Source organism: Callithrix jacchus, chromosome 1 (genome assembly GCF_049354715.1).
Source record: "Callithrix jacchus isolate 240 chromosome 1, calJac240_pri, whole genome shotgun sequence".
NCBI lineage: Eukaryota > Metazoa > Chordata > Mammalia > Primates > Cebidae > Callithrix > Callithrix jacchus.
Window position 1 is genome coordinate 209,990,345 of NC_133502.1, and position 14,310 is coordinate 210,004,654.

The following is a 14,310-nucleotide window of genomic DNA, read 5'->3' on the forward strand; positions in this document are numbered from 1 at the left end:
AGACCAGCCTGGCCAAGATGGTGAAACCCTGTCTCTACTAAAAATACAAAAAGTAGCCTGGCGTGGTGGTGGGCACCTATAATCCCAGCTACTCTGGAGGCTGAGGCAGGAGAATTACTTGAACCCAGGAGGCAGAGATTGCAGTGAGCCAAGATTGTGCCTCTCCAGCCTGGGCAACAGAGGGAGATGCCATCTAAAAAAAGAAAAAAAAAAAAAACAGCTAGCACACCAGGGCACAGGGTAAATACATTTCTCATAGGAAGGAAGGAAGGAAGGTGTTTAAGGCTTAGTTACCACACCATGGCAGAAACGCTACTGTACACATGTGAACCCAATGCTGTGAGGAACAGAGGTTCTGTGGACCCTTCCAAATAAATGCTGAAAACCAGAATGGGGGCGGAGGTAGTTTCCCAATAAATTAGCCAGGGGCGCAGGAGCTTCAGTGCTGTTCTTGCCACTCAGCAGGGACCTAAGCTCTCCAGAACCTGCTCCCACACTTTCCCCAGGCATTGGAACAGGACTTCCATCCCCTGAGCCTGGGCTCAGCAGGGGTGAGGAGGCTGCAGACAGGAGGTCATTGTCCAGCCTGACTGTGTCCAGATCCCACAGATGCCAACCCATCTGGGGGACAGGGTCTTCTGGGGACCCGCCTGCCATGAGAGAGGCTGTTTTTCCCCCAGTTGCCACGGGAGACTCAGATTTGACACTGGGCACTCTCTCCAGTGTCCTGACGGTGACCCTAGAGCATCCCCACCAGCAGGCCTGGGTGGGGCCTGCAGAGACAAAGCGGCCTTTGGCTGCCAGCAGCCGGGTGGCAGAGCATGCGTCAACTCAGCAGCCAGCCAGAGAGGCCTAGAAGTCAGCCTTGTTTGCCCCCTCCCTTGTCACCATGTACATCTTGTTTCTTGTCATGACATGATGTGGCAGATGTTTCTTGTCAGCTCTGCCGCTGGTCCCTTCTGTCCACCCCCATAGCCGTTGCCCTGGTCACCTCCACCACCCCTTCCTGGTCTCACGGTCACTCTGTGCTGCACACCACAGCCAGAGGGAGCGTTCAGGTATGCAGTTCACCCACATCAGTCTCTGGCTTGGAATCCTTCTGGCAATATTTGCAAAACGAGCACCTGACAAAGGATTCACATCCCAAATATGTTAAGAACTTCTACAAATCAATAAGAAAAACAGAGGTAACCAGTAGAAAGGGGTCAAGAGACTTTGAGCAGGCCCTTCACAAAAGAGGTTCTCCAGGCTGGGTGAGGTGGCTCACACCTGTAATCCCAGCACTTTGAGAGGCTGAGGCAGGCAGATCACTTGAAGCCAGGAGTTTGAGACTAGCCTGACCAACATGGCAAAACCCCATCTCTACTAAAAATACAAAAATTAGCTAGGCATAGTGTTGTGTGCCTGTAATCCCAGCTACTCAGGAGGCTGAGGCAGGAGAATCTCTTGAACCCAAGAGGCAGGGGTTGCAGTGAGCTGAGGTTGCACCACTGTACTCCAGCCTGGGCGACAGAGTGAGACTCCATCTCAAAAAAAAAAGTTCTCCAAATGGCTTATAAATATGTAAAAATTCATCAGAAGAATGTAAAATAAAGCCACGATGAGATACCACTGCACACACGTCAAAATTGCTCAAAGAAAAATCATAAAAAATGTCAAGTGCTGGTGAGAATATGGAGCCACTGGAACTCTCAGCACACTGCTACAGAAGGGAGTGCAAATCGGCGCCGCCACTTTGGAAAATTGTTTGGCATTATCCACTAAAGTTCAACCTATGCCCAGCCTGTATTCAGCAATTCCACTCCTGAGTGTATGTCCAACAGAAATGCATGCACATGTCCACCCAAAGACAGGCCCAGGAACACTGACAGCAAGCAGCTTCATTCACATCCGCCAACAGCTACGAACACCCAAATGTCGGTCAGTAGCAGAATGAACTGGGAACAAGTGAGACTTGTGAGGTGCAGGTGCACACAATGACATGGGTGCATCTCACATCATGTCGAGAGACAGAAACTAGGCATGAGGTGCTGTGGTTTGGATGTGTGTCCTCTCCAAATTGCATGCTGAAATGTAATCCTTGGCTGGGTTCGGTGGCTCACACCTGTAATCCTAGCACTTTGGGAGGCCGAGGCGGGTGGATCACTTGAAGTCAGGAGTGAGGCCAGCCTGACCAATATGGCAACACCTCGTCTCTACTAAAAATACAAAAGATTTATGTATGCACCTATGCAACAACCCTGCATGACCTGCACATGTACCCCAGAACCTAAAGTAAAATTTAAAAAATATATACAAAAATTACTGAGGCCTGGTGGCAAATGCCTGAATCCTAGCTACTCAGGAGGCTGAGGCAGGAGAATAGCTTGAGCCCAGGAGGCGGAGGTTGCAGTGAGCCGAGATCTCGCCACTGCACTCCAGCCTGGGTGACAGAGGGAAACACTGTCTCAAAAAAATTAAACAACAACAAATGAAATGACAGGTTTGGAGGCGGGGCCCAGCGGGAGATGATTGGATCCTGGGGCAGACCCTTCATGAAGGTGCTTAGCACCACCCTCTTGGTGCTAAGTGGGTCCTTGCTCTGAGTTTGTGTAAGATTTGGTTGTTTCAAAGTGTGTGGAGCCAGGCGCGGTGGTGCGTGCCTGTAGTCCCAGCTACTGGGGAGGCTGAGGCTGGAGGATCTCTTGAGCCCAGGAGTTCTGGGCTGCAGCGTGCTATGCTGATCGGGTGTCCGCACTGAGTTCGGCATCAATATGGTGACCTGCCGGGAGCGGGGGACCACCAGGTTGCCTAAGGAGGGATGATCCAGCCCAGGTCAGAAACGGAGCAGGTCAAAACTCCCATGCTGATCGGTAGTGGGATCGCGCCTGTGAATAGCCACTGCACTCCATCCTGGGCAACATAGCGAGACCTTGTCTCTATAAAAAAAAATAATAATAAAATAAAAGTGTGTGGATCTCCCCTCTTGCTCCCTGTATGTCACGTGACACGCTGGGCCTGGCTTTGCCTTCTGCCATGAGTAAAAGCTCCCAGAAGCCTCACCAGAAGCTGAGCAGGGCCAGGTAACAATGGCTCATGCAGGAAATCCCAGCACTTTTGGAGGCCGAGGAGAGAGGATCTCTTGAGGGTGGGAGTTCAAAACCAGCCTGGCCAACACAGCAAGATTCCATCTCTACAAAAAAATGTAAGAATTAACCAGTCATGGTGGCATGGCACACACCTGTGATTCCAGCTACTTGGGAGGCCGAGGAGGGAGAATCACTGGAACCCAGGAGTTCAAGGTGACAGTGAGCTATGATCATGCCATTGTACTCCAGCCTGGGCAACAGAGCAAGACTCTGTCTCAAAAAGTAAAAATAACAAAAGAAGCCAAGCAGATGCCGGCACCATGCTGGTATAGCCTGCAGAACTGTGAGCCAATTCAACCTCTTCACAGATTAGCCGGCCTCAGGTATTTCTTTTTTCTTTTCTTTTCTTTTTTTTTTTTTTTTTGAGACAAGGTCTTACTCTGTCATCCAGTCTGGAGTGCAGCGACATGAACACGGCTCTCTGCAGCCTTGACATCCTGACTCAAGGGGTCCTCCTGCCCCAGCCTCCCAAATACCTGTGACTACAGGTACACACCACCACACCCGGCTAATTTTTGTATTCTTTGTAGAGACAGGTCTCACTTTGTTGCCCAGGCTGGTCTCCAATTCCTGGATTCAAGCAATCCTCCTGCCTTGGTCTCCCAAAGTACTGGGATTACAGGTGTGAGTCACAGCGCCTGGCCTGGCTATTTCTTTATAGTAGACTAACAAAGAAAATTGCACACATTGTGTGAATCCAAGGGGTGGCATGGGAGGATTTCTTAGGGACTGGTACCATCCTGCCTCTTGGAGACACGATATGACTCCTTTTCTTTGCATATGTTACTCTTTTGTCTTTTCTTTTTTTTTGAGATGGATTCTCTTGCTCTGTCACCCAGGGTAGAGTGCAGTGGCACCATCTGGGCTCACTGCAACCTCTGCCTCCCAGGTTCAAGCGATTCCGTTGCTTCAGCCTCCCCAGTAGCTGGGATGACAGGCATGTGCCACCAGGCCTGGCTAATTTTGTATTTTTAGTAGAGATGGGGTTTCACCATGTTGGTCAGGCTGGTCTTGAACTCCCGACCTCAGGTGATCAGCCTGCCTCAGCCTCCCAAAGTGCTGGGATTACAGGTTTGAGCCACTGTGCCTGGCTGCATATGTTACTCTTTAATAAGAAGTTTAAAAAAGCAGATTACATGGTCCAGCGTAAGTTCTCACCTGCTTATCTTCAGCCTTATCACATCCACACACCTTCCAGAATGACTGCCATTTCCCTGGACATGCCATGCAATTCCTTCTTTCTGGAACTTCCTTATCTAGTTGGCAATCTGCTCTGGGGTCACTGCCACCAGGAAGCCCTCCCTCCTGGCCCCAGACGGAGGTGTGGTCACTCTCTCCTTGGGAATCCAGATGCACCTCCATGTCAGCCCTCATTCATGTGACAGTCACTCCATCAGTATTCAGGGAGCACTGGTTATATGCCAGATAACACGCAGTCGTGAATAAACAGTCATAAGTTGACAAATTAAATTAAAAAGATTTATATCACAAAAATAAATAGATACTGACGAATCGTGGTAAAGGCTCCAAAAGCAAAGTCCAAGCAATCCACCGGAGGAGAATGCAGGGCATGGGGAGGTGGAAGGTGCTGGTTTATGCCTGAAGATCGGGGAGCGCCTCAGTGCAGAGACCCAGGGATCAAAGAGGAGCAAGGCCAAGAGCGGGAGGAACTCCCCAGGCTGAGGGATCCACACTGAACTGAGGACGTTAAACTGAATTTCCTGGGGTCACAGACTGAGTCATTCCTTTCTCAACCCCCAGGAGCTTAGCGAAGGGCCTGGCCCAGGTGTCTAGCAGCCTTTTATGAATGAATGAATGAATGTATGAAGGGAAAAGAAGGGCAGAGCAACCACAGACAGGGTGGTCTGAGGGCCTCTGGACACTGGTTGTCTTCACAGGTCTGTGCCTCCAGCTGGCTCAGCCAATGTGGGAAACAGAGGGTGGGAGAGGTTGGGATTCCCAGCAGCACAGACCTCTAGCAAGTGCTCAGAGCCCCAGGCCAAGCATTCGTTCCTTCCTTCATTCATTTTGTTGACAAATATTAATTGAGCACCTGCCATGTGCTGGGCTCTCTACTCCAAGCTGTCTCCTTTGCCCTCCACTTGTGCCAAATCCCCAGCAGGCAATTGCTTCCTGAGCTCTCTGAGTTTCGAGTCTCTCTGCTTCTGGATGTTTCCCTACCCCATACCTGAGTCCCCTGGCGTTGGGACCGGCCAGGACACCCTCCTGATCACCAGGAGAAATCCAGGCCCATCTTTGGTTATACAGCTTGTGATTCACAAGCCCCGACATGACTTAGGGGGTAGTTGCTCACTTTGCCAAAATAATTTCTGTTTTACTAAAAAAATTCCCAAAGTTATTTTAATTCCTCTCCCCAGGAGGATTTCCCAGACGCTGCTGGTTGGAGTGTGAAGTGGAACTGCCCTCTCAGGAAGCAACTTGCCAGAGCTTGGAGCAATGACGAAAGCAGGTGCCCACGACCCAGCAGCCCCCACAGTGGCATAAACCCCAAAGCACGTTGCACCCAGGTCTACAGGGGAGCATGCCCAAGGTGCTCCTGCAGCAGCTGAGGGTTGGAGGCAACCCAGGGGGGCCCCCTTAGTGTAAGCAAAAAGCAATGGAGACACACGCAGTGAGAGGAGGCCCAGGGGCAGCATGGGTTAAACCAAAAAGACAGTTTTGAGACTGGGTGCAGTGGCTCATGCCTGTAATCCCAGTACTTTGGGAGGCCAAGGCGGGGGTGGATCTCCTGAGGTCAGGAGTTCAAGACCAGCCTGGACAACATGGTGAAACCCTGTCTCTACTAAAAATACAAAAATTAGCCAGGCATGGTTGCGCGTGCCTGTAATCCCAGCTACTGGGGATGTTGAGGCAGGAGAATTGCCTGAACCCAGGAGGCGGAGGTTGCCCTGAGCCGAGATCGCGCTATTGCACTCCAGCCTGGGTAACAAGAGCGCAACTCCGTCTCAAAAAAAAAAAAAAAAGACTAAGTAAAAAGAGAGAGAAATAAAATGGGATGTCTGACATAGTATTTGTGTAAATTTAAAATGCACACACAACAGCAGCAAAAAGCTATACACCTGTTGTGGATACACATAGATTTAAGATTAACATATTGAGTGTGTTACATTGGCAGCCTTTGTGGGGGGCGTTGGGGAGGAATGGAAGTTTGATCCAGGAGTGAAGAAGAGATTTTTTTTGTTTTCATACACATATATAGTTTTTTTGTTTTGTTTTGGTTTGTTTTACTTCGTTTTGAGACAGGGTCTTGGCTGGAGTAACATGATCTCAGCTCGCTGCAAACTCCCCCCTCCCAGACACAAGTGATCCTCCCGTCTCGGCCTCCTAAAGTGCTGGGATTAGAGGCATAAGCCACTGTGCCCGGCTCACATGTCTATTTACATAAAATAAAGGACGGCTTTTCATGAACAATGGAAGTATACTACGAACCAAGGACTAAAATTATGTCAACAATCTCCACAAGAGATAAAATGTAAACTGAAATTTACAAGTTGACGGCTACTGGGGAGATGTAATAGACACTGGCCCCCACCAAGTATAATGGAAAACGCTAGGCATGATATATAAGACAAGAAGGAGGAGAGCTGAAAGGAGGGAAAAAGAAGGCAGATCTCCTAGGCCCCCAGCACCCAAGGAACACCATGTGGTGAGTTTGCTGGGATTTTGTTCGTTTGTTTGAATTTGCCTCCTGTATCCTAGAATCGGAGCTAAAGATGCCAGCAGCCAGAAACACCAAGGGGCATAGACTCTAAAAGAAAAACCCACAAAGGCCTGCTTTCTTGCCAAAGAACCAGAAAAGAGGCAGCCTGGCAAGACAGAAGATTTGCAGACAATAATTACTCTCCTCTAGCCAAGCACCTCAGAAAAATCTGTGGCCGTCCCCGTGCCAGCAAAGGCCGAGTTCAGAGTCTAGACATCCTCTCCCAACAGGTTATTCTCCAACCTCCCTGCCTGGGCGCCATCAGAGAAGGCCAAGTACGGAGCTGGGACTTTCATCCCCACCTGAGCAATAACAAAGCACACCCCCAGCTCATCCACCAACAAAGGCCAAGTAGAGTACTTGGATTTTTAAATTTTTTTTAGATGGTGTCTTGATCTATTCCCTAGGCTGGAGTGCTGTGGCACGATCTCGGCTCACTGCAACCTCCACCTTCCAGGTTCAAGCTATTCTCTTGCCTCAGCCTCCCCCGTAGCTGGGATTACAGGCACCTGCTATCATGCCCAGTTAAGTTTTGAATTTTTAGTAGAGACGGCGTTTCACCATGTTGGTCAGGCTGGTCTTGAACTCCTGACCTCAGGTGATCCTCCCGTCTCAGCCTCTCAAAGTGCTGGGATTACAGGTGTGAGCCATCATGCCAGGCTGAGAACTTGGATTTCTAACCCCACCTGGTAGCCAGTGGGGCAGCATCCTCACTTCCCCTGCTAATGCAGCATCAGAGGCAATTAACTAAAGCAGGTTTCATAAGATACAGAGGTCTCAGAACAGAACACCCACAATGTCCAGGTGTCAATAGAAAATCATTCATAGGGCCCAGTGCGGCGGCTCACACCTGCAATCCCAGCACTTTGGGAGGCTGAGGTGGGCAGATTACTTGAGCTCAGGAGTTTGAGACCAGCCTGGACAACATGGTGAGAATCTAGCTCTACAAAAAAATACTAAAATTAGCCAGGTGTGGTGGTACACATCTGTGGTCTTAGCTATTCAGCAGGCTAAGGCAGAAGGATCACTGGAGCCTGAGAAATCAAGGCTGCAGTGAGCTGTGAATGTGCCACTGCACTCCAGCCTAGGTGACAGAGTGAGACCCTGAAAAAAACAAAAAACAACAAAACGAAACAAAAAAACTCTGAAAGTCACTCATGGCCAAGAACCAGGAAGGCAATCAGTAGAGGCCAACACCAACATAACGGAATTGTTGTTGCTGTTGCTGGTTTTGTTTTTGTTTAGACATAGGGTCATACTCTGTCACCCAGGCTTTAGTGCAGCGATACAATTTTGGCTCACTGCAGCCTTGACCTCCCAGCTCAAGCGATTCTCCAGTGATTTTCTCACCTCAGTCTCCTGAGCAGCTGAGACTACAGGCACATGCCACCAGGCTCAGCTAATTTTTGTATTTTTTGTAGAGACGGTGTCTTATCATGTTGCCCAGGCTGGCGGAAATGTTACAAACACACTTGAAACCAGTGAAAAAAATGGAAAGCCTCAGCAAAGAGGAGCCTCAAACACAGAAGGGAGCACACACAGGAAGGAATTCATGAACTGGAATACGGAGCAGGAGAAATCACCTAACCTGGATAACACAGATAAAACAGACCAAAAAAACCAAATAGAGCCGCAGGGAGCTGTCACTTTCATGTCATTGAAGTCACAAAAGGAGGTCAGGGCTGAAAAAGTACTCAAAGAAATAAGGACTGAAAATGGGTCTTAAATTTGGCAAAAGACATAAGCTGGCTGAATCAGGAGGGCCAGCCGCAGTGGCTCATGCCTGTGTTCCCAGCACTTTGGAAGACCGACGTGGGTGGATTTCTTGAGCCTAGGAGTTTAAAACCAGCCTGGTCAACATGGTGAAACCCTGTATCTACTAAAAATACAAAAAAGTATTCAGGTGTGATGATGTGCATTGGTCCCAGCTACTCGAGAGACTGAGGTGGGTAGACCACTTGAGCCCTGGAGGGTGCAGTGAGCCGTGATTGCCCCACGACACTCCAGCTTGGGCGATAGAGTGAAACCCTGTCTCAAAAAAAACCCAAAAAACAAAAATGAAAACAAAAACAAGCAAACAAACAAAAAAAAAAAAACAAAAAAAAAACAGGCCAAGCAAATACTACACAGGAAAAACCCAGAGAAATCCACGCCAAGAAGCATGATAGTCAAACTTTCCTGGAAACTAAAAACAAAACAAAAATTCTGGAAGGCAGCAAGAGAGAAACATTTTACCTGTAGGGTAAAAAAGAAAGAAAGACTGGATTGCTCATCCAAAAGTATGGTGTGCAGAGGGAAGGGGCAAAGAGCTTTTCAAGTGCTGACAGAAAAACTGTCAATGCAGAATCCTATGTCCAGAGAAAATTTACCCTTCAAGAATGAAAGGAAAAGCAAGGTATTCTTGGATTAAAAAACTAAGAGAATTCGTCACCAGCAAACCCACTCTAAAAAACTAAAGAAAGTTCTTGGGCCGGGTGCGGTGGCTCAAGCCTGTGATCCCAGCACTTTGGGAGGCCGAGGTGGGTGGATCACGAGGTCAAAAGATCGAGACCATCCTGGTCAACATGGTGAAACCCCATCTCTACTAAAAATACAAAAAATTAGCTGGGCACGGTGGTGCGTGCCTGTAATCCCAGCTATTCAGGAGGCTGAGGCAGGAGAATTGCCTGAACCCAGGAGGTGGAGGTTGCGGTGAGCCGAGATCGTGCCATTGCACTCCAGCCTGGGTAACAAGAGTGAAAACTCCGTCAAAAAAAAAAAAAAACCTAAAGGAAGTTCTTTAAACAGAAAGAGAATGATAAAAGAAGAAATTGGAAGATATAAAGGGACTTAAGGAGAGGTAAGCTTTATACACCTCACTGAAACTGGTAAAATGACACCCACCAGTATATTGTGATAAGTTACATATATATAATGTAATACCTAGAGAAACTGCTAAAAAGCTAATAAAAATGTACACTTAAAAACACCATTGATAGGCTGGGCTCAGTGACTCACGCCTGTAATCTCAGCACTTTGAGAGGCTGAGGTGGGCAGATCACCTGAAGTAAGGTGTTCGAGACCAGCCTGGCCAACATGGAGAAACCCTGTCTCTACTAAAAATGCCAAATTAGCTGGGTGTGATGTCACATGCCTGTAATCCCAGCTACTAGGGAGGCTGAGGCAGGAGAATTGCTTGAACCTGGGAGGTAGAGGTTGCAGTGAGCCGAGATCCTGGCACTGCACTCCAGACTGGGCAATAAGAGCAAGACTCTGTCTCAAAACAAAACAAAACAAACAAACACAAAACAAAACACCAGTGATAAACCAAAAAACAATTCTAAAGAATATCAAAGTACTCCACAGGAAGGCATGACAATGGAAATAGAAAAGAGAAAAAGAGAAACAAGTCAACAAAAAAGAATTCAGCCCTAACATATCCATAATTATATTTAATGTTAATGGTCTTAACATGCTAATTAAAGACAGAAATTAACAGAGCAGATTTTAAAGCATGACCCAATTAGATGCTACCTGTAAAAAATTCACTTTATTTACTTTTTGTTTTTTGGAGACAGAGTCTCACTCTATCCCCCAGACTAGAGTGCAGTGGTGTAATCTCAGCTCACTAAGCGATTGTCCTGCCTCAGCCTCCCAATTAGCTGGGATTATAGGCATGCACCACCATGCCCATCTAATTTTTGTATTTTTAGTAGAGATGGGGTTTCACCATGTTGCCAGGCTGGTCTTGAACTCAGGGATTACAACTGTGAGCCACCGTGCACAGCTACAAATTCACTTTAAGTATAACAATACAGGCAGTTTGAAAGTAAAAGGATATCCAGACACGGTAGCTCACACCTATAATCCTGGCACTTTGGGAGGCCAAGGTGGGCGGATCACGAGCCCGGGAGTTTGAGACTAGCCTGGGCAGCATAACTAAACCCTCTCTCTACAAAAAAACACGAAGGAATTAGCCACGTGTGGTGGCACCAGCCTGTGATCCCAGCCAGCTACTTGGGAGGCTGAGGTGGGAGGATCACCTGAGCCTGGGAGGCAGAAGTTGTAGTGAGCCAAGATTGCCCCACTGCACTCCAGCCTGGGCAACAGTGAGACCCATTTAAAAAAGAAAATAAAAGAGAGAGAGAGAGAGAGAGAAAGACAAAAGAAAGGAAGGAAAGAAAAAAGGGAGGGAGGGAAGGAGGGAAAGAAAGAAAATAAAAGAAAAAACAAAGATTATTGCTTGAGCTCAGAAGTTCGAGACCAGCCTGGGCAATATAGTGAGACTCGTCTCTACAAAAAATTTAAAAATATACCTGCCCAGCAGCTCTGAACGAAACAATGAAGCTCCCAGCACAGCACCTGAGCTCTGTTAAAGGACAGACTGTCTCCTCAAGCAGCTCCCTGACCCCCGTAGATCCAAAGAGGCACGTCATAAAGGAGAGCTCTGATTGACATCTGGCGGGTGCTCTTCTGGGACAAAGATAACAGAAGAAGAAACTGGCAACAACCCTTGCTGTTCTGCAGTCTCTGAGGGTGATTCCCAAGCAAGCAGGGTCTGGAGTGAACCTCCAGCAGCCCTGCAGCAAGGGCCCTGACAGAAGGAAAACTAAAAAACAGACAGAAACGGCTTCAATGTCAACAAAAAGGACGTCCACTCAGAGACCCCATCTGAAAGTCACCAATTACAAAGACCACAGGTAGAAAATTCCATGAAGATGGGAAGAAACCAGTGCAAAAAAGATGAAAACACCAAAAACCAGAACACCTCTCCTCCTCCAAGGGATCACAACTCCTCATCAGCAAGGGAACAAAGCTGGATGGAGAATGAGTCTGATGAATTGACAGAAGCAGGCTTCAGAAGGTGGGTAATAACAAACTTCTCTGAGCTAAAAGAACACATTCTAACCCAATGCAAAGAAACTAAGAAAAAAGGTTAGACGAAATGCTAACTAGAATAAACAGCTTAGAGAAGAATATAAATGACTTGATGAGCTGAAGAACACAATATGAGAATTTCACGAAGCATACACAAGTTTCAGTAGCTGAATCAACCAAGTGGAAGAGAGGATAACTGAGATTGAAGGTCAACTCAATGAAATAAAACAAGAAGGTAAGATTAGAGAAAAAAAAGTGAAAAGAAATGAAGAAATCCTCCAAGAAATATGGGATTATGTGAAAAGACCTAATCTACATTTGATAGGTGTACCAGAATGTGACAGAGAGAACGAATCCAAGCTGTAAAACACTCTTCAGGATATTATCCAGGAGAACTTCCCCAACCCAGCAAGGCAGGCAACATTCAAGTCCAGGAAATACAGAGAACATCACAAAGATATTCCTCAAGAAGAGCAACCCCAAGGCACATAATCGTCAGATTCACCAGTGTTGAAATGACAGAAAAAAATGCTAAGGGAAGCCAGAGAGAAAGGTCAGGTTATCCACAAAGGGAAGCCCATCAGACTTAGAGCAGATCTCTCTGCAGAAACTCTACAAGCCAGAAGAGAGTGGGAGCCAATTTCAACATCCTTAAAGAAAAGAACTTTCAACCTAGATTTTCATATCCAGCCAAACTAAGCTTCATAATCAAAGGAGAAATAAAATTCTTTATGGACAAGCAAATGCTGAGAGATTTTGTCATCACCAGGCCTGGCTTACAAGAGCTCCTGAAAGAACCTCTAAACATGCAAAGGAACAGTCAGTCTTAGCCACTCCAAAAACGTACCAAATGGTAAAGACCATCAATACAATGAAGAAACTGCATCAACTAACAGGCAAAACAATCAGCTAGCATCAAAATGGCAGGATCAAATTCACACATAACAATATTAACCTTAAATGTAAATGGACTGAATGCCTTAATCAAAAGACACAGGCTGGCAAATTGGATTAAAAGTCAAGACCCATCAGCGTGCTGTATTCAGGAAACCCATCTCATGTACAAGGACACACATACGCTCAAAATAAAGGGATGGAGGAAGATTTACAAAGCAAATGGAGAGCAAAAAAAATCAGGAGTTGCAATCCCAGTCTCTGATAAAGTGGACTTAAAACCAACAAAGCTCAAAAGAGACAAAGAAGGGCATTACATAATGGTTAAAGGATCAATGCAACAAGAAGAGCTAACAATCCTAAATATATATGCACCCAATACAGGAGCACCCAGGTACATAAAGCAAGTTCTTAATGGCCTACAAAGAGACTTAGACTCCCACACAATAATAGTGGGAGACTTTAACACTCCACTGTCAATATTAGATCAACAAGAGAGAAAATTAACAAGGATATCCAGGACTTGAACTCAGATCTGGACCAGGTGGACCTAATAGACATCTACAGAACTCTCTACCCAAAATCCTCATAATATATGTTCTTCTCAGCACCACATCGCACTTACTCTAAAATTGACCACATAATTGGAAGTAAGTCACTCCTCAGCAAATGCAAAAGAACAGAAATCATAACAAACAGTCTCTCAGACCATAGTGCAATCAAATTAGAACTCAGGATTAAGAAACTCAGAACCACACAACTTCATGGAAACTGAGCAACTGGCTCCTGAATGTTGACTGGATAAACAATGAAATGAAGGTAGAAATAAAGATGTTCTTCAAAACCAATGAGAATAAAGACACAACATACCAGAATCTCTGGGACACATTTAAAGCAGTGTCTAGAGGAAAATGTATAGCAATAAATACCCACACGAGAAGCAAGGGAAGATCTAAAATCAACACTCTATAGTCAAAATTGAAAGAGCTAGAGGAACAAGATTTAAAAAACTCAGAAGCTAGCAGAAGGCAAGAAATAACTAAGATCAGGGCAGAACTGAAGGAGATAGACACAAAAAATTCTTCAAAAAATCAATAAATCCAGGAGCTGGTTTTTTGAAAAAATCAACAAAATAGACAGACCGCTAGCCAGTTTAATAAAAAAGGAAAGAAAATAATCAAATAGATGCAATAAAAAACGATAAAGGGGATATTATCCCAGATTCCACAGAAATTCAAACCATCATCAGAGACTACTACAAACAACTCTACAGCCATAAACCAGTAAACCTGGAAGAAATGGATAAATTCCTGGGCACTTGCACCCTCCCAAGACTAAACCAGGAAGAAGTTGAAACCAACTCTGAATAGACCAATAACAAGGGCTGAAGTTGAGGCAGCAATGAATAGCCTACCAACCAAAAAAAGCCCAGGTCCAGAATGGGTTCACAGCCGAATTCTACCAGACATACAAAGAGGAGCTGGTACCATTCCTTCTGAAACGATTCCAAACAATACAAAAAGAGGGAATCCTTCCCAGATCATTTTATGAGACCAACATCATCCTGATACCAAAACCCGGCAGAGACTCAACAAAAAAAGAAAACTTCAGACCAATATCCATGATGAACATAGATGCAAAAATCTTCAATAAAATACTGGCAAACTGATTGCAACAGCACATCAAAAAGCTTATCCATCACCATCAAGT